The 23,695-nt window shown below is 43.7% G+C and overlaps 1 long non-coding RNA gene across 4 annotated transcripts in view; it reads left to right on the forward strand.

Moving 5' to 3' along the window:
* The first annotated feature begins 4,671 nt into the window (after positions 1 to 4,671).
* Positions 4,672 to 23,695, forward strand: part of LOC144243649 (uncharacterized) — a 108,672-nt gene continuing 89,648 nt past the window's right edge. For all 4 annotated transcript variants that reach the window (XR_013338724.1, XR_013338722.1, XR_013338721.1 and 1 more), the window contains exons 1-3: positions 4,672 to 5,127; positions 5,806 to 5,983; positions 17,413 to 17,606. This is a non-coding gene — a long non-coding RNA (uncharacterized LOC144243649). The remainder of the gene's footprint in view (positions 5,128 to 5,805; positions 5,984 to 17,412; positions 17,607 to 23,695) is intronic.

The following is a 23,695-nucleotide window of genomic DNA, read 5'->3' on the forward strand; positions in this document are numbered from 1 at the left end:
AATTGGATTCCAGAGAGGATTTGTACCGACTTAGAATACTTTCAGAATCCATTCACGATGCCTCTGATTTATCATTATAACCTCTGAAGCCATTTATTTTGGGGCCAGCTTTTCAGGGATAGCACATCAATTGTATGCCAGTTATTGGGAATTATAACACAGCTGATGAAGTGTGACAATGCGGAGTCCTTTGGATTTGCAGTAGACTACAGGAGAGTGTTATAGAAGTCAGAGGCTATTAAGCTGAAAATGTTTCTGAGCATGAAAATAAGGAAATTGATTCTATCCTGTCATCTGACCTCTGTCTGGTGGTCCCTAGGGTTGAGCACAATTCTTTTCATCTCTGCTGCTGCTCTCTCTCTCTCTCTCTGTCTGCTTCCACCCACTCTCTTTCTCCCTCAAGTAGGTATCATACAAAACTAAGAACACAGAAGAAAGGTAGATTGATACTTGTGGCTATGCCATGGTGGGGGGGAGGGGGGATTCAGCCACACCACAGACTCAGTTATGGTCAGAAAAGGGAAGGCAGTATGTGATCTGATGAGGTTTTAGCCAATCCATAAAATCCAAAACACTTTCCAAACCGTAAATCATAGTCTTGTTATACTCACAACTGTATCCACTTGAAGGTGGATCCCAGGTCAGGTTGCCCCTTCCCACAGTAAACATAATAGTCTCATGGGAGGAGAAACTCATGGGAGGGGCGGTGGTGAAGCCCTTCAGCTTTGTGGTGATATCATCTAAAAGTTAACAATGTATATACTTTGTGCTCCAACTATTACCTTTTCTGATTCTATCCTAAGAGGAAAGAAAAAAATGCCAACATAACACACAAGAGCGTTTATTACAGGATAATACTTGATGGTTAAAATATGGTAGCAGACAGCTTTCATTTCCTGCAATAGGGAATGGCTGAAGAAAGCATGGAAACTATATACTATGGAATATTATGCAGTTATGAAAAAGAATAAGTTAGAGCTATATACATGAACCTGGAAGAATGTCCGCATAGATCAATAAGTCACAAAAAGTTGGTTGCAGCCTAGAGCATGTAATACTAGATGGCCAAACTTTATATCACCAGGGCTTGGTTTCTCCAGAAAGAGTACCATGATGACAATAATCATCTGTGAGTTTGAGGAGGGCTCATCAGTTTATCATAATGCAGAAGAAGTCTGAATCCTAAATTAGGTTGGTTTTCATCTAGCTGGGGAGATAGACTGAATAATATGTACATGCCCTGCCCACATTTATATTACCTTGGCAATCCTCATGCAGTAAAAATATCTTTTATCCTCCAGGGAAATCCCTTAAAGTAGGGTTCTAGTGGGATGTTATGTTGAGGGGTAAAATGAAAGAAAGCATTTTAGATATGCTTTTTCAAAGTATGCATCCCTAAGTTTTACCCAAGACCCACAGAATCTGAATTTCCAGAAGGTTGGAGACAAGAGATGAAGAGGAAGACCAGAACATGTAAAAGTGCCCCAGGTGATCTCACTACTGCTTTCCCCATTTTTAATTTTTTTTTTCATTTTGAGAGAGAAAGGAAAAGTGCATGCACGCAAGCAGGGGAGGAGCAGAGGGAGAGGGAGAGGGAGGGAGAGAATCAGTCCTAAGCAGGCTCCACGCCCAGCACAGAGCTCGATTTCACAGCTGTGAGATCATGACCTGAGCCAAAATAAAAAAATCAGAGAGCCACCCAGATGCCTCTCCTCCATTTTTGATGCAATTGCAAATAACTCTTTCAAAGTATAACAAGAGGCAGCCGTGCTGATGTTAGTAACAACAGCCTTTACAATATGTCAGATGGGAGGTCTTAATTATTTTTATCCCCATTTCACAGATGCAAATAGGCAGAAAGGTTAAGAATCATGCCCTGATTATAGTTAGTGTAGTGGTAGAGACAGGGGTTTAAAACCCAGGAGTTTACATGAAGAGATGTGAGCCACACGAAGTGAAACAGGGCAGACTCACGGGCTCAATAAAACCTTTCCAAGCCCAGGTTCCTCATTTATCTTGTCCGTTGGATGACATCTTACAAGTGACTCTGTTCCTCAGAGCTCACCACCTGCCATAGTCCTTGTCACAGAACTGCCCGTGCCCTTTGAATTGTTCAGTGCATCTGGAGAAATGATTCTGAGAAAATACATTTTTACCATTTTTTTCCTCTCTTTCCTCCCTCAGTTCCTCCTCTGCCATGGAAACAGGTTCCTTTCACAAGCAGAAAACTGTACCGAATCTTCCATTAGAAGTCAGTGCCAAAATGGGCTGAAATCTCATTATGTCTAGTTCTTATTTACCATGTTCTTAACAGGTGTCACTTTCCAGACCTGCCTTTAAAATTAGCCTGTGAGTACTGGCTCGCCTCTGAAATCACTTGGTTAGGGGAGGAGGAGGTGGTGAAGGAGACAGGCATATAAATGTTCTTTTCTCTAAAGGCGGCTTGTTCTCAGCCTAAAATGTGGAAATTAAGTCTTTCTTACCTTCAAGAATGATTATGTTGTGTGAAGAAAAATGTCGTAAAAACTAAAGTCAGTTCTGTCACTTTTTAAGTGTGTATTCTGCCAAGTCACTTAACTTTCTGAGCCTCCATTTCATCATTTGTAAAGTAGGACCAATAATTGCTGGTCTGCTTACTTCAGAAGGTTGTTGTGTTAATCCATATAAGAACCCAGATCTTCTGGCTTCATGTGCATTGGTGGTCCATCCATGCATCCACCCCTCCCTCCATGCATCACCCTTTCATTTCTTCATTCATTCATTCAGTATCTATTATACCTTATGATAGTTAACTAAGTGAGAATATATGTTAGGAGGCTGGGGGAAGAAAAGGAGAGATGAACCCCAGATTTGGAAAGAGCACTGAAGGCAGAGGCAATGAGGTGATTAAGAACATAGAGTGAGCAAGGACCTACAGCAGCCCATAATCCCACATTCTAATATTTTTCATGCTATTCCAGTTCCTCTGAAAGCAACCACTACATGTTGCACAAAAAGAATTAATTTTCAAGATTTTCTTAAGACAGAGCCACCTTTATTTTATCCAGGCAGGACTCTTGTTGACATCTTCTATCTCACCTTTTCTCTAGGTCCCTCCATTAAGTACAGTAACTAGTGAGCATAAGTGGACAAGGCTTATAAATCAGGCCGGCTCCTCAGCTCCAGTCATAGGAAGAGGTGTCTGTGGGGTGCTTTAAATCTGACATATGCCTGATATAAAGATAAACCTTAGGTATTACATAATGTATATAAAGTATAGATTCTATATGATCCAGAAAAACATTTTAAAGGTAATTAATGGTGTATATCTCCATATAAGGGACATTCATTAATAAAAGTCCTTTTCCGTGTATTGTTAGATTTATCTTTGATGTACCTTGAAAAAGTAAAATAAGAGTAAGAAACATGAGATGCCTCAGTGCCTCAGTCAATTGAGTCGTGGACTCTTGATTTCAGTTTACCTCATGATCCCAGGGTCATGGGATTGAGCCCCGCTTTGGACTCTGCACTGAGCATAGAGACTGCTTAAGATTCTCTCTCTCTCCCTCTGCCCCTCACCTGTGCACTCTCTCTCTCAAAAAATAAATAAATAAATAAATAAATAAATAAAATAAAATATTAAAAAAGAGAATAGAAAACATTACTTCACTGTCCCTATTTTATAAATAAAGTAATACAGACTGGAAGCAACATGTGGCAGATTACACAGTAAAATTAGCAGATGAGCAAGAATTAGATTTGAGGTTTCTTGGATTCCAGACAGAGTTGATTTCTCCATTTCAGGTGATTACTGAACACAATGGGTTTTCAAATGATGGAGGACTTCTCTTCTGACAAAACTGCTGAATAATTCTAGAAATAACTCATTCTTTCACTAATTTCACAAACCCTTAACGCAGGAAAGGAGTGGAAAGTGTCTGGAGATAGGGCTGGGGCAGGAGGCCAGAACCTCTGTTGCCCTGAAAGCCAAGTTCAAGGTTAGGCCTTTATCCTGAGGGCAGTGGCAAATCACAGAAAGGTTTTACGCAAGGGGAATGTCCTGACCATTTAGTACCAATCACTGTAGGCCTCAGTGGGCCTGACGGGAAGAGGCAAATCTTGGATCAGAAGTCCAGTCGGAATTATGGCGATTAAAAAAAAAAAAAAGTGTGAGAGAATGGTGGTGGCAGTTGTAAGAAGCAAAATGAACAGATCATATCAAGACGTGAGAATCAAGGTGTCATTCTTCCCCCAAATCCCACTGTTTCTTGGATTTCTCCTTCTAGAATGACTGCCCATGTATTTCCAGTAGGAAAATCATCCCTGCTCCTTCGCCAGCCTTCCGCAGCTCTGGGCCCCGGCGACAGGAATGACAGTGGACTCAGAAGGCGCGGGCCCCCTATCTGTCTATCACAACCACCAATTGCCCGGACACCCGGATTCCAGAGTCCCTGAGCCAGCTGAGGCCATTTGCAACACTTCGTGACTTCGCCAGCATCCTGCTGTCCTTGCTAACGAGTTTCTGCTTGTCTCCTCACACTAGGCCTCGGAGCATGAGATGAGCACCAGCCTACGTGATAAGGCCCCACAAATGTGCGCTCAGCAAACGCTGGGCAGGGCGGGAAACTGCGACAACGAGTCTGGCCACGTAGCCCTCTTCCGAGGCCCCGCCTCCGCAGCCTTATTGGCCTACGCTCCTGCCACTCAGCCAAACGCCCACCCCCAGGGTCGCAGGAAGGCGGGATCCCGAGTCTCCTCCCCGCGTTGGTGCCTCCTGGCTCGCCCTTCCAGCTGCTTCTCTGAACTTGCGGTAGTGGTCCCGACCCCTGTAAACTTTTAGCCGCCTGCAGCCAACTGGTGTAAAAACTCTCCCTTTGGATTCTCACCCGTGAGACGGACACGGCAGCTTTACAGGCGAGAAAAGTAAGGGTCACAGAGCTTGAGTGACTCTCCACAAAACCACGTGCTGGGATTTTAATAATGGTCCCAGACCCGTGTTTTCTCCTAAGTAACGTCTGCTCAGTGGTTAACTGTTCAGAACTTATTTCCTCCTCTGCGAAATGGGGAAAGTAATAGCCACCTTGTGAAGCTGGTGTGGAGAATACAGAAAAGAGCAGGAGAAGAATCTGGTGCAAGGACTGGCCTGTGGTAGGTTGTTCGTGAACAGTATGTGTCTAAGCCTCAAAAATTCCCAGGTCTTCCGACTTCCAGTCTGAGACTTTTTTTGTGCTAAACCAGTTTCAGAGGTCCAGAGAACTCAGAGGGTTCAGAGATATATTCAAGGGGTTCGTTTCTCACACGGGAGAGACACCAAAGGAAAACACACTACTCTGAGGCAAATACCAAACATTGTTTTTACCACTACTTAATTAGAATTAATGTTTTGTCTTTGCCAGGCACTGTTCTAAACCCTGTATGTTTCCTCTTCACAATGACCTATGTACATCCCATTAAAACTCTCACTTTACAGAGGGCAAACTGAGGCACAGAGAGAGGTTAAATAACATTCATCTTTAAAAAGCTGAAAGTTGTCAGAGCTGAGATTTATAGCCAACCAGTCTGGCCCATAAAGCCACACATGCTAATATTTGTGCTTTACACTATGCATGACAAAATGGGGTTGTGACAAGAGCTGTCTTTGAGAATAAATACTTTTGTCACCATCTACAAGATGCCTCTGACTTTTTTAAATCTCCTAAAGGGCCAGAGGAAGAAAAACCAAAATGGAGAGAGGCACCTAACTAAGCCCTTGACTGCGGACAGACTATATATGGTCTGATTATTAGAAACTCACATGCAGGTGCTATGTTTGGAATTCCATTTTAGCTGAATGCTTCGGACTGTCGCATCTCTCAGTGTCTCCGGGGAAGTGCCCACTATGGAAGAATGGCTGAAAGACACGATTGGAATGGAATGTAGCCGTCCTCTTATCTGACCACACAGATACCTGCCAGGGGAGGAATGCCTCACATCCTCATGATAATTTTGAAGACTTTCTGAGAAGGTGATAATATTATCCAATTACCTCACGATCATAAGGTTTACTGCAGTGACTGCAGACCCTGTGTGCCTCGTTCAGCAGGTATCACAGAACAAGGAAAAAGGTTGCGAGGGAGCTGGGACATGGTAGCTGGGAGGACACCAAAGACTCAAACTGAAGGTTAAATCCTGTGAGGTAGGAGCAGGGATTGTTGAGAGGACAAAAGTGAATAATACCGACAGGGGAGAGCTGCAAACAGTTCTCCCTGGGAGCCAGGTCAGAGTTCGTCCTAAAGTGACATTGGCCTCTATAGCTGTGGTAGCCTTGAACTATACAATACCCTTCCATACACAGCTTCTGTTTGTCCAGAACAGTCTTTTGACTCTTGCCCCATAAAAATACCTAAGGTCTTGGGCTTTATCCCTCTCTCCTGGCTTCTTTTCCTCCACCTTTCCTGGTAAACCCAGGAAATATGGAGCGTGAAGAGGGAGCTGAGTGGAGGCTACATTTTGGACAATGTTAGATGACGTTTGAACCTGACCGGTAGCAAAAGGAAGATCCTTAGAGGGTCCTGTATTCTCATCCCCTTTTCCGTCCAGATCTTTGTTGGGGGCAAAAGTCACCCGTCTCTGGGGCTGGGAAATAGCAGACAGGTTATATAGACAACATCAGACATGTAGGGGTGGCGCTGGGGGTTGGGTCTCAAGTGCGCTGTCAACATCCTGAGATGATATTCTGAGTGACCAGAGAAAATTCAGTCTCTATTAAAGAGCGAAATGTAGGGCAATCCTGGTAGAGAAATACTGGTTATGAGATTTTAGCAGTGTAATTACAGCACAGACCGATGAGGCAAGAGGCTGTGAGCTAATGACACCATCTGCTTGGAAAGTGGAGTAAAGGGTGGCATGAGCAATAAAGTCTTATGAGACTGTGGATTAGATAGCTCAGAGGACAGCTCAGGCCTGTGGCTGTTGGACACATGGGACAGGAGCAGGGCAGTGGAGTTAAAAGCCCAGGGACAAGGAGTCAAACAGTATGGCTCTTATTCCAGAAATGAAGGGCTTCACCGAACCACCATCCTCCAAGCTCCTCCATCCCCACCAACTGGTGATTTTCTTCATGATATGAGTAATGTCTACTGTGTTGCTGAGTATTCATTCAAAGAACGTACATATACTTTTTCCTGGGCTTTTGTTGTACATCTACTTGATTTTGTGGACATGTACTTTGTGCTGGGCTTTTACTAATTAGCTATAAAATGCTAACCTTTCATAAGTGATCCTAAAAAATATTATTTCTGCACAGCATTCCGAGCATTTATGATCTTAGAAAGAGAAACTGTAAGAAGCAGTGGGCTAGCAGACCCTTCTGAATAGCTTGGAAGGCATAAGCCAGGGAGACGCAGGCAGATATAAGGAAAACAGTTCTTTCATTAGGAAGGTGGAACATTTAAATGTTCACCATGGCACCACCATTAGCAAGTGGATTTTCTTTTTTTTCTTTTCTTTAGCAAGTGGATTTTCTAAGTACTAGGTTAACACATGTGAAGTGCTGATACTTAATTGTTTTTTTTTAATGTTTATTTATTTTTGAGAGGAGAGGAGGGGCAGAGAGAGAGGGTGACACAGAATCTGAAGCAGGCTCTAGGCTCTGAGCTGTTAGCACAGAGCTCAGTGCAGGACTCGAACTCACAAACCACGCAATCATGACCTGAGTTGAAGTCAGATGCTTAACTGACTGAGCCACCTAGGTGGTCCCTCAATCATTTTTGATGCACAACAATGGTAACTTCATGTGGCTAAATCTTCCAGAATCTCAAATACACTAGGGGATGCTTAGCTTAGTTGATTGAAGGAAAAAGACTGAGGAACTTTGGGGGTCTAGATCTCTGTAGAGTGAGTATTCCTAATTGCAAACAATCCATTAAAAATAGTCTTGCAGGATATCTCATTAAAAACACTAGTTTTATTCATTTACTCATTCACTGTAACAATAGTACAAATCATTGAGCTTCTCCTATGTCTCAGTCACTGTGCTAGAGACAGAATAAAATGATGGTCCCTGTCCTGGAGACCACACAGAATAGGAGTAAAGGCGTGAGGATGATGGAATGGACAGTGTTATGGGAAGGGGCCCAGGGAGAACAGGAGAGCAGCACAGAGAAGGAGTTATGAGGGAAAGAGAGGAGGGAATGAAGGAGGGAATGAGGGTATGATCTTATTAAAAGGTTTTGATATAAGAGAGAAGAATTATAATTAACCAAATGGTCAAGACAGGAAAGAACATTCCACACAGAAAAGGGCAGAGATAACCACATGATTTAAAGAAACAATTTGTGTTAACAGTGAATATGAATTTATTAAATCTACAGAAAGACATTTCTCAAAGGCCTTTAAGCCAGGTGTCTTGTCGTATTCATGTTCGTAGACCCTGTGTTGAGTCTAGGACAGTGCCTAGCACATAGTAGGTGCTCAGTAGATGTTGAGTTAAACTCATATGGAAGAATAAGCTTCAAGTTGAAATTTACCACATATTTAAAGGAAAGTTTCTTCTCCCCTATTCCCCTTAGTCCAAATTCATGAAGTTTCCATGTGTTCCTTGAAATCTTCTGTAAGAAAACATGCACTTCAGCTTATCTCTGAAAAGAGTAGTTGTGTAACCTTTTAATGTGTGCATATAAGTAGATATCAGAAGTATGTCTTGCCTTAGGGACATTTGCAGTTCCTTATTTGGAATATTTACTGTATACTGTCTATAGGCTAGGCAATATGCCAGGCCCGGGAACATAGTGGTGAATAGGATAAATATAGCCCCTGCATTCAAGGAGTTAAATGTTTTGTAGATAAAGCAGTTATTAAACAAATAATTAAACAAATATTTTCTAATTATAATTTCTGTTAATAAAATGGAAAACAACATACAGATGCCATGGGAATCTATAACAGGGTACAGAGCCTAGTCTGATAACAATTAGAAAGGTGCTCAATCAGAGTGTCTTTAAGGAATACACATTTAAGCTAGAATTAAATGGAGAGGAAGTAAGAGTGTTCTAAGCAGAGGAAACAGCATATGTGAGGACCATGAAGAAAGGGAAGCTGGCCTTCTAACAGAAGGGATTATGTGACTGTGACTGTGTGTTGATAAAACCATCTCGTATGATCCTTATAAAGTATAATTGATTTATCTGTCATTTTAACTCAGAAGAACGTAGCACATGAGAAGGAAACCCACTTTATTCATTTATTCCAGCACGTACTAAATCATTGCTATGTGCCTGACACTTTGCTGGGCACTGGAAATTAAAGAGAGAGAAACCTCATGAACCTCTAGAAGTTTATGGCTTTATGGGGAAACAGGTGAACCAACACACCATTATAATACAGTGTGGTTGTTTCTTTGCTTTAGGTAAAACACGCGGTGCATAGGAGCAATATGGTCATGTTTGCCTGGGAGAATCAGGGATGGCTCTCAGATGAACTATCTGAGATCTGAAGGATGAGGCCATTCCAGAGAGTAAAAGCAGCATATGAGAAAAGAGCATGATGTAGCCAGGAAAGAACAATGAGTCATTGGGAATGACAAGGGAATGGGAAGAGAGGTGAAGTTAGAAGGGTGGGTAGAAATTAGATCTTGAAGCATCTCAGAAAGAAGTTTTTATTTTATTCTATTGCCAATGAGGAGACTACACAGGAGAATAGGAGAGAGAGAGAGGAATCTAGACCAACTGCAAGGCTTACAACTCAAGAAACTGAGTGATAAGAGGCATTCAGAGTGACCAGGACCATGCCTTACTTATTTTTCAGACTTCAGCACCAAAAGAGGTGATATGTGCATAAGACCTTGAGGTTCTTGATCACCAAATTGCTGGTATTCTTAGGACTTTATATTCTTACGGCCAAAGAAAAGTCTCTGCAAAGACAAAAAAATAAAATAAATAAATAAATCTCAAGAAAAAGAAATTATTTATCAAGTCCCAGCCTCTCCCAAACGTCTCCTCCTTTCTGACTCCCCCCAGTTGTATAGCTGAAGCAATATTAGCTGCCATGCATTATGTCATTACCATCAATAGGCAAATAACTGCATAACCACCAGAGGGCAATGAAAATGGCCATAAAGGCACAGAGTAGTAATTATTTTTGCATTAGCACCAGCCACACTCATATCAACATAGAACAGTTACCATCCCTACCCTCATAGTTATGCTATAACCCCCACATGTCTTACAGGAGTAGATTGATGAATGGTACGGGAGGAATAAGCAACAATAGAGCAGTCGTGCAACGAGACCCCTGCATCCTGACTATGTCTGTGGGCCATCAGCCATGACGTTGGTGGAAAGCCAGTGGGAGAACTCAATTTTGATTATCACTGATCTAGCCACTCCCCAGGCAGAAACCATAATTCAACTTCCCTTTCTTTGGGCCCCCAGGAAGTGAGTATTTGAGTGGGAGCAAAGCTACAGCTGTAATAACACAGCAGGCAGCCTCCTTTGCATTTATATCTTGTTATTCTTCCTATCACTAGGCAACCATTCTTTGTGCGTAAAACTACACATCTTTCTACATTGTAACACCTTATTCTTTGAAGTAAGCACTCTGGTGTACACTGTTTTTAGGGGATATCCATTCCATTTATTTGTTAGGTCAACCACAGTGAAAAACCAAGCGGCTTGGAACCTCCAGCCTGATTTAGGAGCTTCTCTGTGTTCTCCTAGCCTCATATTAGAGCATGGATCATAAATTTCATTTATAATTGCATATTTCCTTGTCCATTTCTCCCTCCAGAATGAGTTCCTGGAGGGCAAGTACTATATCCAACCAATGCTTGTAGCCACATCCAGCATCTAGCACAGTACCTGGCTACTTGAACAATACTCCATAACCATTGGGCGGATGGATAGATGGATGGTTGGATGGATGGATGGATGGATGGATGGAGATGAATGAATGTTTTCCGTGAAATTCAAGTTTGGTGGTCAAAAGTGTCATTATTTGGTTTAAAGAGCAAGCCAGGCTAATTGGGTAGACTTGGCCAGGAAGAACTAGGCAAAATGTAAGAGAAACAGGACTCGGCCTCTCTGGCTGGGGAGGTCTGACATGGATAAAACAGGTACCAGCTGCAGAGGCAAAGCTATTTCACTCTCTGGCTGTAATATCACATAACTTACCCAAGGATCTGAGTAACAGAATCACAGTGAGCAAAATTGCTCATTATTGCTTCAGCAAGAAAGAAGAGTGCTCTCCAAGTAACTGTTTGTGTCTTAAGTTGGATACACTAGGAGCAGAGCTTGAGACAAGGAGTCTTGTCTAAGTGATTTACTGAGGACATGCTCTCAGAAGAAAGGGAGTGAAAGAGCAGAAAAGGGCAGGGGAAATGCCAGGATGTGACCCCACCTGCATTTTGATTTACCGTGAGTTTTAGGGTTGGTGCCATCTTAAGGCAAGGAAGATAACTCTTTGTTTCTCCTATATGTCAGTCACTGGCTGTGAGCTGTCCCTTGGGAGGAGGGAACCATAACTGCCTGGTGAACACAACTTTTGTTGTAATGGAGGGCAATTCTCTGGAGAAGCGGGCAGCTGTGAGCTGTTAGTACTCAATTCCTGGAGCTGGGGGATGGGCACGGTGGCCAGTAAAAGTAGTCTAGGTGTGGCGCCAACAGCATGTACTAAAATTGGTAGTGTGAAATAATGTTGATGATAGTAACCACTACCATTTATTGAGCACCCACTGTACTTCAAGTGCTGTGCTAAATGCTATATCTCTATTGGTCTATCTAGCTATCTGCCCATATAGTCCTTAGAATACAGCTCTTAAATAGGTAATATACTACCATTTCCATTGGACTGATGAGGAAACTCAGAAAATACCATATTTCACACTTAAAAGATTTCCTTTCTGCATCTACATTCCTATGGATAGAATCAGGATATTGCATATCCACCTGGCCTAAATTCCATGGATTCATTCAATTCATGAATTCCACCAGTGCTTTCGAGCAGCTAGGCCCTAAGGAGTTATCAGTGAACTGATAGTCTTGGATCCTATTCTCAAAGGGCAGAACTAAGCCTCAGGCTCAGATATAATACCCGTGTGGCCCATTTAAAAATATTGTTTGGACACCTGTTGTGTACCTTCTGCTCCATCAGGCCTTGATCAACAAAGAATCTAGACCCCAGGCCTCTGTAGCAATCCCCTTGAATTCCTCACATAAAACGTACTTCTGGGTTGGGAACATCAATTTTCAAGATTTTGTACAAACCAGGCACCACAGGCCCTTTCCCTGTGTGTGGAAGGATTGTGCTTGGGGTCTCCAAATCCCCTTCTGGCTCTCACAGCCTGGGATACTTTCTGATCATCCACTCTGCTTATGGCCACATCCTTTATGGGGAACTCTTCTGGTCAAAGTCATGTTTCCACTTGGCCAGGGTATAGTCATTTATTGCATTTTGTTGAACACTAATCTAGGTGTTGCTGGGGAAGTATTGTGTAGATGTGATTACCATCTACCTAAATTGATTTTAAGTAATGATTATCTTTGGTAATCTGGGCTTTGTCTAATGAGTTGAAAGGCCTTTAGAGCAAAGCTAAGTTTTCCCTGAGGAAGAAAAAAATTCCATCTGTGGACTGCAGCATCAGCCCCTGCCTGAGAGTTTCCAATTTGCTGCTGACTTGCCTTACAGATTTCAGACTTGCCAGTTACCCTTAGAATCCCTTAAGCCAATTCCTTGAAATAAATCTTCCTTTCTCTTTGTCTCTGTCTCTCTCCATATATACATATACATATGTATATGAAAATGTGTGTATATATATATACACACATATATACAAAATCTACTCTCTGTCTTTCTATACATATGCATATGTGTGTGTATATATACATATACATATATGTGTACTATAAATACACTACATATAGCATATATGTATAATCTACTAGTTCTGTTTCTCTTGAGAACTCTGAGTGACACAAGGATCCATCATGTCCTTTTTTCTTTATAATATTGTCTGGTATGATCAGTCTTGCATCTTGTGGTATGTGTAGTTAAGGCCCCCATCTGGATTACTAGTAGGCAGATGAAGCACGTACTTTAATCAATAAAGCAGGGGCACAAAAAAAACATGAGAAAAGTTCAGCTTTGATTCAACCAGCTTATCCAGAATTTTGCAATCAGAAAATCTAGAATTTTTACATGCATGCAGTTCTGTGTTTTACACTTTGCTGGGATCTTTAAAATTTTGATCGGTATAAAGGTGGGAGGGACCGTATCTTTTCATGTCAGGACCTATAAAGGTTTCATCCAGGTCTGTGTGTCCCCAAGTACAATGTAAGCTCTGTGAGGTCAGAGGACAAGTCTTGTTTTGTGTGTATGTGTGACCCTACAGTACCTATATGGTGCTTAATAGACACTCACATACACGGGACATGCTGCATCAATATAGTTTCGTTTTGTTTTATTCTCCAGAATATGTTTATGTTATCTTTGGGAAGTAGAAAACAGACTCAGAGAAATGTAGGTTTGTTTGTTTTGAGGCAAATCAGTGTACCGTCTCTGAGGGAGAGGTTCTCCTCAGTTGGAGATTTATATCTGAAAAGCATTTCAGAGACTAGCCCTTCCCTTGTTTCTCTGGCCACTGATAGGGAGAAGATTACTGATCTGCATCAGGCTTTGCAAGCATTTAAAGAGATTATTTTTCACAATAGCACATGGGCTGTTGTAAGATAGACAAGCATTGCTGGCAGTGGGAGGAATTACAGGGGCTTTTGCTGAGTCTCAGTCTAGTCTTTCTTGAACACAACCTGTAATATGTGATATGTAAACAGCAGGCGTCCAATAAATCTGTGATCATAGGTAGACTTGTTATTAACCCCTGAATTATTAACACCCTTGGTGTAGAAAATAAGGAAAGGTTGAGGTCCAGAGCAGCACTTTTTTCAAGGCCTCCTGGAGAGCTTTTTCGTTGTTATCACCTTTCACAGAAATTGTTTGGAAACAACATGACAATTTTCCCAGACAGGTGTTTGTGTGTATGAAGTATGAGGATGTGTATGAAGTATGAGTGATCAGAGGCCCTCCAAGCAAATGAGCAATACTTTGGAGAGGGATAGACGTTCACCATTAGCTCAAGGTTCGCTGAGTTCAGCACCAGGTAGGGGCTGCTTATTGCTATGAACACCTGACCTGAGGCTTCCTCATGGTGTGAACCTTCCTTTGGCTATTGAACAATATTCAGACTCTTTTGAACACAACCCAAAATAATGATGTGAAAGGTAAACATCAGATGTCCATTAAATTAGTGTTCAAAGGCCAGCTGGGACTTGATCCCTGGATTAATAACACCCTTGATAGAGAAACTAAGGAGAATTCCATGTCCTTATACAGATAACTTCAGCTTCAAGTGAGGAATTGTCAACTTGAAAAGATAAAGCACAATTATGTGGATCATAGGAGAGGGACTTCAAGTTGAGTCAACCTATGATGTGAAACTTCCATTAATCTGAATGTGCACCCTGAGGTCTCCCATCCCTGGCCAAGGACGAAAAATAGCGTACACCCTGACATTGTGAAAATAGAGGGTAGATCTTGAGGCCCAAGAAAAATGTGGGAGCAGGTTTCCAGAGTAAGTAGTTGCAGAGAATCAAATAAGAAAACATCTCTGTCGGGGGTGCCTGAGTGGCTCAGTTAGTTAAGTGTCTAACCTTGGCTCAGGTCGTGATGTTGCAGTTCACAAGTTCAAGTCCCCTGTTGGGAGCCTGAAGCCTGCTTCGGATTCTGTGTCTTCCTCTCTCTCTGCCCCTCCCCCACTTGCGCGCTCTCTCTCTCTCACTCTCTCAGATATTAATAAACATTTAAAAAAATTTTAATTAAAAAAAAAAGAAAAGAAAACATCTCTGTGTAACAGTACCCCAAAAGCTCTGAAAAGACAAAGAAAGAAACATGAGGGTGGAGTAGCCTCCATCTCATAGGTCTCTGGAAGCTTCTTCTGCTGCACGAATTCTGCCACTTTCCTACTTGTCTTTGCTTCCTGCCTTCCCCCTTTCCATGGATTCTCCTCCACACTGGCCAAAGTGAATCTCTTAATGCCCTCTCCCCACTTAGAGCCTTTGAAGTAGAAGCCCACATTCATCACAGGATACTCAGAACCTTCCAGAACTAGCCCAACCTCTTTCCAGCCACATTCCCACTCTATGCCTCCCTCCACATACTCTTTGGTCACATGGTATGTTTTCACATTCTTTTAATGACTCATTCTTTCAGCTTCCAAGCCTGAAATGCCCTCAGCAAAGCTTTCAGAAGCTCACCAACCTTTCCAGGCCCAGTTCAAATGGGGGTTCCACCTCCTCAGGTTGAGTCCATCTGTCTTTCCTCAGTGCTTTCCATTAACTCCTCCTTTCTGTGTGCTGTTGTACTCTGTACTCTCATTATTTATACAGTACATTCATACTTCAGTTCTCACTAGCATATGAGCTTCTCAAAGCCACAGGCAATGCTTTATTCTTTTTGAAAACTCTTTGCCTCATTTGGTTCTTGTCACTTAATAGGTCCTCAATAAATAGAGTGGGACAAATGAACCAAGTAATCAGTCCAGCAGCTAAGATCTCCAAGCCTGACCCCCTGACCTTCAGCTCACACTCAAATGCTTGAGAGAAATTCTCAAGCATTCTCCATTTGACTCTTGCTCTGAAAACCCACACTCATTGCTGCATCTGACTTGCACTGCTCCCTCATATTTCCATATATTCCGTATATTCATGGTGCCTTAATGCATAATCTATACTCATATTGCAGGAAATAATACAGTCTTCTCAAAGATTGTATTGCATCCAGCATGAAACAGTGAATACTATTTAAATCAACAATTTGTGATATTTTTCTGTCATTCAGTGCTGTGCTCTGGAAAAAAGAGATAATGGCATGCAGGTTCAAAGGCTGGTTCAGAACTCCAGGAATATCCACTGTTAGAGGGCTGGGGACTTGGATACACTTACTGCCTTCCTGAACTTATTTTGTATTTGAGAGCTGCCCTCAACTACACATGGACCCAACTTTGGTTCCTTGTTCAGGGAAATGCTGGTTAGTGACCTCCCAGAAGTCAGGTACAGCCCTTGAGCCAAGACAGAGGCAAGAAATATGCTGTGACACCCCTCCCAGACTCCAAAGACTTTGCTTAGTAGGGGTGGGGGTGGGTGGGTGCTCTGCTCTTCAGAAGAGAATCATGTGTATAACCAAGGCATAATTTGGCTTAAATCAACACTCAGAACAAGCAATAACAAACGAGAGCTTTTTGTCATTGCTGTAGCTCCATGAACAGAATTATCTAAGCAATTAGAAGATAATTATTGTCTACATTCAGATGGAGAGAAGTGTCAGAATGAGGCCAGCAGAAGCAGTGACATGGTGGATAATTTATTAGTTGTTGAGTGGCTGTTTTTCTCTCTCCAGGCCTTTGTGAGAGAAAATCTGAATGCCACAAGTACATCCCCAGGGAGACGCAGGGTGGCAGAAGCCCAGGGTGTGGGAACATAATTGCCTTTTATCAGCTTTGATTCGGGCTTTATCAAATCTTTTGGCCCCCAAGTCATTCTGTAGCAGACATGTTCATGATGTTCCAGGACTGGGCCCATTCTGCCAGCACTGTTGGGCACACAAGAGCCCAAGGGTCTGCACAGCCTTCTAGCCCTTTCTCCTCCCGGGCCTCAGAGTCTGTACTGGCCACATTTCTGATAATCCCTGGCCAGGCTCCTTTATGAGTTCTTTGGAGGCTCCAGCTTTTTCTCCTTTCATTTCAGATTGATTTCTTCTGGGCTCTGTGCCTGTGGGAGACTGGAAGGCTAATGATAAACAAGTACAGGGGTAATGATGGCTTTTGCCCCCTTAGGAGAGAGTGGTGGAGCATCTGGACATCCACCTGTCCACCTATCCATCTGTCCATCTACCCATCCTTACCTGAATCTATACATCCATATATGCATCTACACACGCGTACATTCAGTAAAGCTCTATTGTGCTCAGTCTGCTCAGATACCAGGGAGACTTTGTGCTGAGGTAGCTCACAGCAGAGAGAGATACAGACCAGAAACCACATAAGCATCAGAGATTATTCTCCTCTCCCATCAGCTTGGAGGCTCTAAGGAGACATGGAGACACCCACACACTCCCCAAAGACCAAGCAATAGTTTATACATAAAGTTTCAGCTCCCCAGTAGGATTTAAGTAAGTGAAACCTACTCTTGCCAGTGTTTGGTCACATAAAGGACACTCTGAGCCCTATGGTGACCATTCAAATCTGTCTTGTCTGTGTTTTCTCGCACCAAGGCCCCTACTTTCCCTATACCCCCACACTCCTACACACACACACACCCTTTCCATTTGCACCAGCCATACCAGGCTTTGCAGCTCTGTGACACAATGAGCTGTTTCATATCTTCATTGTCCTTCTGTTCTGTCTTCCAGGGCCTGGCGAGACCTACACAGCTCCTGGACAGGGTTTCACCACTTCTGTCACTGTGCCTTGTCCCTGTTTTCCTTGCACGGGCACTAGTGTGTATGCATGTGATCACAGGTCGCCTAGTGACTACATGTGTGGAAAGCTCGCTCATCTTTGTATCCGTGGGACCCAGAACAAAAGCCATGAAGTATTTTAAAATGTAAGTAATGTTAAATATTCAAGTATCTTTATTGTTTATTATATTTCTCTTATTCATTTGTTCACTAATACAATTTCAGATGCTTATTGAACACCTACTGTGTGCCGGGCAATATGCTCAATCCAACTTTCATAGTCTCTTCCCTTAAAACTTTTCTAAACCAGCATCTTAAAGGGTTGTGCTAATAGTGTGTGTTCAGGTTTCAGGGTGAGTAGGAGCAAAAAATTACCATCTTATATTTACACACATGATTTATGTTTTTTACAAAACATTTTAGAATCCTTTGATCAAGACCATGCATGGTCAGATAATTAGGGTTTTGCTTGTTCCAACTGCAGGGGACATTGGGAGGCAACATGGTTCTAAAATCTGAGCTGTGCGTCCTCTCGGGAGCCAAGTATATGCTTGCTAGTTCCTGATGCCATTTTGAAACAGGGATGGGTGACAGATGGCATTTGTGCCACTCAAAGCATTGCAGGTGGCACTCAGCCACTTTGCCGCATTACTATCACTTTGTACTCTTTTACTTCCTTTCCCTTCTTTCCCTCTCCTATGTGCTATCTTACCTTTCCTTTCCCCTTTCTCTCTTCCAGATGACTTTATCATCCCTTTCATAGGTACCTGTAGCTGTTGCTTAGCATCTGACACTTACCTTCATTCCTAAACTGGATTACACCCAAACCGCAGAATGTGAAATAAGGGGAAGGGAGGGACAGAACTGGTCAGAGTTCTGTGTCCCTCAGGATGACTCCATTCCATGCCAGATGCCCTGAGGGGAATGAGCCGGACCAGCCGCTCATCCTGGGCCATAAACAAAGAAGGACCCAGGAAAGGGACAGTATAGCATTTTCCTGTTTATGCTGAAGAACTTCAAAGACACACTCAGCTCTGTGCAGACAAGGGAAACGGAGCCTAGGCTTTCTCCTTAGGGTTTCACACTGTTGCAAAGGCAGGGAACAGGAGCAGAAAGGCAATGCTTGCCAGGCACCTGGATGGCTCAGTCGGGTAAGCATCTGGCTCTTGGTTTCAGCTCAGGTCATGATCTTGAGGTTTTGTGAGTTCAAGCCCTGTGTCGGGCTATGCATTGACAGTGCGGAGCCTGCTTGAGATTTTCTCTCTCTTCCTCTCTGTCTCTGTCCCTCCCCCACTTGTGCTGTCCTCTCTCAAAATAAATAAATAAACTTTAAAATATTTTAAATAAAGAAAGACAATACTTGCTTTCACCCAGCAGACACAAAAAAACCCCTTCTCCCAGCAGTGGTTTCTCCAAACCCTGCCCGAGAACAGTGAATTTTGACTGAGCCTGATTTATTGGAGCAGAAGAGGAAAAGAAACAGCAGGGCCTATATGTCAAGGTGAGGAGTGTAGCCTGGCTCGAAAGAGAGCCCAGTGTTCTGTGGGGTGGAGCACGTGACCAGGATCCTCAGGCCTGGAGGGACCAGGAGCCAGTTCAAGTGGGAGGTGTCGGGAATGTAAAGTCGGCTGTAGACTCAGCACATTAAAAATGTCAAGAACAAGGCAGAGAATAATGCAAGGGGAAGAGTGCCTTCTGTTTTGTGGGAGGCAGGTTACGAAATGTTAGAAGCGCACGTTTGCTTTCATGTGTCTGCTCGGTTGCAAGTCCAATGTGCTGTCTGCTGAAACCCAGGAGAACTGATGGGGAAGTGGCATCCAAGAAGATGCTCCCATTCCAGGGAGTTCTGGCTCTACCTTCCTGTGCTCCAGAGATTCTCCTGCTGCTGCCTGAAGAGGAATTTATGGAGCAAGTCAATCCAGGAATGCTCAATGAAAGTGAGCATTTACGGCACTACTCACCAGGCCTAAAAGCTAGTAAGGAGTAGCTGACCCCGCATCTACCTAGAAGTCCACATGGTCAGCAAGACAAGATAGAATTAGGGAAACTCAAGGCTTACTTCAACTTGGCACCATTATTAAAGACATTGAGGGGTGGGGAGCCTGTGTGGATCAGTAGGTTGAGTGTCTGACTCCTGGTTTCTGCTAAGGCCATGATCATGCAGTTGGTGGAATCAAGCCCTACATTGAGTCTGCACTGACAGCACAGAGCCTGCTTGGGATCCTGTCTCGCCTTCTCTCTGCTCCTCCCCTGCTTCTTCTTCTTCTTCTCTCTCTCTCAAAATAAGTGGATAAACTTAAAACAAAATAAGGACAGTGAGCTCAGTTCTCTATTTCTTACGCCTGCAGTCCTGATGCAGGGGCCCTCCTGGGTGTGTAGGAGAAGAGATTCTTCCAACCTGAAAAACTCTAAAATTTATGACTACCAGAGTCTCAGTCTTCGTGTCCAGTGGCTGAAAAGGAGCAGTGCCCAACAAAGAAATGCACTCTCAACAGGAACCTGGCTGTGTTGAAAGCCCCCACATACAAGGTGCTCCTGGGAGGAAGGAGCTGGGCCACTGTCTTAGGGGGAACTAATAGAACTTAGTTTCCCCATTGGTAAAATTGGAGTAATACCACCTGTCCAATTCACCTCCAAGAGTTGTAGGCAGACTCAGAGGAGTCCACTCATGTATCTGGACGCACCTTCAAATGGAAGGGATGCTCATTGCTCAGCCTTGGCCTATTACACTGGTTTTGGGCCCTGAGACAGTGGTCTTTCTGATCGATCTCTCAAAAGGGTCTTTCCCTCACCCCCAAGTGTGGTATTCTGCTCTGGGAGGGCTGAATGTCCTTTTGTCTAGAGGAAACTAGACCTATTGTTTGCAATAGGTCCAGGCAGACCAAGTCCAAGACCAGGACATTTTCAAGGACTTCTCAGAACATCCTCTGGGGATGGGCCAAGCAGGACTGCTTGCTGCCTGGGTGGTGCAGTTACCACCCTCCTATCTCTTCATTTTACCTTTGTGTCAAACAACAAATTCCTGAATCACTGTACAAAATGGTGGTTGGAGCAATGTAACTTCCCCCAAACGTGGCTCGGGACCAGTGAGAATACCAGCCACTGTGCTTAGCATGTGTTATTAAAGCCCCTGTGATGTCAACAGAGAAGCACATGTCAGTTGGACCCAATCTGTCCAGCTAAATCAGGGAATGCTTGTCAGTCCTTCAGGGTGGGCCACCCTAAAGGGTGAACTCAATGCCCAAGGGTGGAAAAACTAACAATTCTGGAAGAGGACTGGAGGTTTATCACACAAGCAAACACTGGGGACAATGCTCGGGTCTGTAACAACGGTAACAATACCCATTGTAATATTCAGTGTGGGCTCAGCCAAGGTCCTTGGGGAGTAATAGTGTGGGGAGGTGCTCTGAGCCCTACACCCAGGCTTCAAAAGAAAAGCTCTTATCATTACCCAGTTAAAAACAATGTAAGCAAAGCTACTCTGTGATGGAAACATTTGATGGTGAGGGAGAGACTTGAGGGAGACGCTGAGCAGTTCCCAGAATAAATTCCCATGTAAATTCAAAGAATGCTAGTGGAGAGAAGCCGCTGCCTGCTCTCCTGTAAGCCAAATAATATCTTCCTGCCGGAACAGAGTTGTTCTTGGCAATTGGAAATAAACGTGAGGAGGGAATCAAAACATGATGCCTGAGAAAGGAATCCATAAGAAATCTGAAGGCAGGGACATGGTGAGATATAACAAAGAAAGTGGCAGGAACAAAGATTAACTGTACCAAAGGTGATGGCGCCTTCGCTCTTAGAATAGGGTTGGTGATGGTATGATTGGTTGTAGGGCTAGGACAGGCAAGCTGCAGCGTGTCCTTCCGCCTCCATTCTGAGGGCTCAGCGGAGGGTCCCTGTCCAGCCATGGTGACTTCAGGTCAGACATCTAGAAGCTGAGGCCCTAGCCCCTGCCACCTCCTTGCACCAATTCTGAACAACATTCCAGGATCAAATCAGTGAGGCTTCACCTTGTGATGCAAAAGGTCGACACAGAATGCAGTATTCTCTTCCCTCCACCTTCAATTACTTGAACTGCCTCTGGTGCACTTGGGCAAGTTTGACAAATGGTGGAAGAATTGGGAAGAGTTTCTTTGCCGGCAAAGAGGAGTGGATGATTGGGCACAGATATGCTGCTGTAGTTCTTTGTACTATAACTGTAGATGGTGGGCAGAAAGGGCAGATTCCTTTCACTTCTTGTCACAGCTATTCCCCTAGTGCCCGTGTGCAAACTCCTCAGGGTTTAGCATTTGGGTAAAGATGAAGTTCTCTGCGGTGGAAAGAACAAAGTCATCTCAAACTATACATTCCAGCTAGAGGCATCACTGTGTTCGCATGAATCATCAGGCAGAGGCGACTACACTTGCCCAACTCCAACATCCTTGACTCACAGAGCACTCATATACACTAATAACCGCTGTTTATAGAGGCACCCTTCGCCAAGTGGCTGGAAGCGGTTTACGAGCTGCTGGTTCATCCTTAGCGTGTCCCCTGCAGGGAGAGCAAACGGTGGGGACGGATGAAGGGTAGACATAATCACCTGTATTTTATGTGGGGAAACTGAGGCTCAAACAAGCCCTGGAGTGAAATGTGTAGACATTTATGAGTCAGACACTGCCTGTGGAAGAGCTAAAATGAGTGATTCTGAATCCTAAGTGCACTGTATTCTCATGCAACTCTTTTCATACAGGTGAGCCAAAATGTACTCACTGTATTTTATGTTTATAACAATTTCCCACCCCTCATACCACTTGTGACTTCTGCTCCATCTCAGTGTGACACTTTTATTGACTTTAGAGGCCTCTTGACCGTTCTTTCCTCCTGACCTACTCCCAGTTCTGACAAGCACCTCATTCCTGACATTTGCTTCATTCTTGATCATTATCTGATCCTCAGTGTTCCTCCCATTTTGAATTTCTACCATCATTTCCCCTTACCTGTTCCTAATCCATACACCTTAGTGCCCACAAGTGGGAATGGGGCTAAGGGAAAGATTTGGGCTGGAGGGAAGTTCATAGAAGGAGTATAAAATGTCCATTTACTCATCATTTATTTTTAAAAATAAAAACATTTATTGGCTGAACATTTAGGACAAATCTAAATACCTTCATGTCAAATAGCTGTAGTAAAGTGGCTCTGTTAAAATAGACGGGCACCTGGGTAGCTTAGTTGGTTAAGCAACTGACTCTTGGTTTCAGCTCAGGTCATAATCTCACAGTTTGTGAGTTTGAACCCCGCGTCAAGCTCTGCATTGTCAGTGCGGAGCCTGCTTGGGATTCTCTCTCCCTCTTTCTCTGCCCCTCCCCCCCACTTTCTCTCTGTCTGTCTCTCTCTCTCTCTCTAAACAAATACACTTAAATTTTTTTTAAAAAAAAATAGCTGCATCCAAAGGACTGAAAATCTGTGTCACCTCTTTCTGGCACCTGACTGTGGTCTTCTTTTTTTGTGGCCCCGTCTTCTGTTCTTCTGTATTCGGTGTGTGGTTATTCAGAAGAGGAGTTAGCACCAGGGCAGCTTTATACAGTGTTGTTCCAAGCGAGGACTATGTAGGTGTCCCAGATGAAACCCGTCTAGAAGCTGAACAGGAGGCTAATGGTGTGGCCACGTGTGTCTAGCTCCCTATGAGGCAGCAGGCTGGCATCAGTCCTTTCCCCAGCCTCCTTCCCGCCCCCATCCACCCACGAGCTCTTGTTGGGTCAAAAATGCAGTTCTCTGGTGGTGCCAGACAGCCAGATGATGCTGGAAAAAAGAAAGAAAAAGCAAAAGCAGATTTCTAAATTAAGCACAAGTCTCATTTATAAAAATAAATAACCACAGCCTAGCAACATGCTGACAGCTCAGCTTCCCTTCGTGATGTAACCTCTGTGGCTGGAGCCGGGGATGACACAGCCTTCAGGGGGCCCCACGCCCTGGCCCCTCCCTGTGCACAATACTCATCTGGAGAGTGCTGACAGTGGCACTCCGAGGACCCAGCTTCGCATTCAAGGCCAACGCCAAGGGCCAGGCTCCATAGGGAGCAGAGAGGAGCCAGAGCTTTCCAAATTTAACAAGGCTCCTAAACACCCACAAACTCTTGGCAGTAACTAACATACCTGAAGCAAAAGCAGATGAAATGTTTGGGCCATTCTGTTGAAACAGACACCCCTCCTTGAGACCACCACTTCTCTGTTCACCACTGAATGCCTGGTACCCAGCT

This window comes from Crocuta crocuta, unplaced genomic scaffold (assembly GCF_008692635.1).
Source record: "Crocuta crocuta isolate KB4526 unplaced genomic scaffold, BGI_CrCroc_1.0 scaffold586, whole genome shotgun sequence".
Taxonomy (NCBI): domain Eukaryota; kingdom Metazoa; phylum Chordata; class Mammalia; order Carnivora; family Hyaenidae; genus Crocuta; species Crocuta crocuta.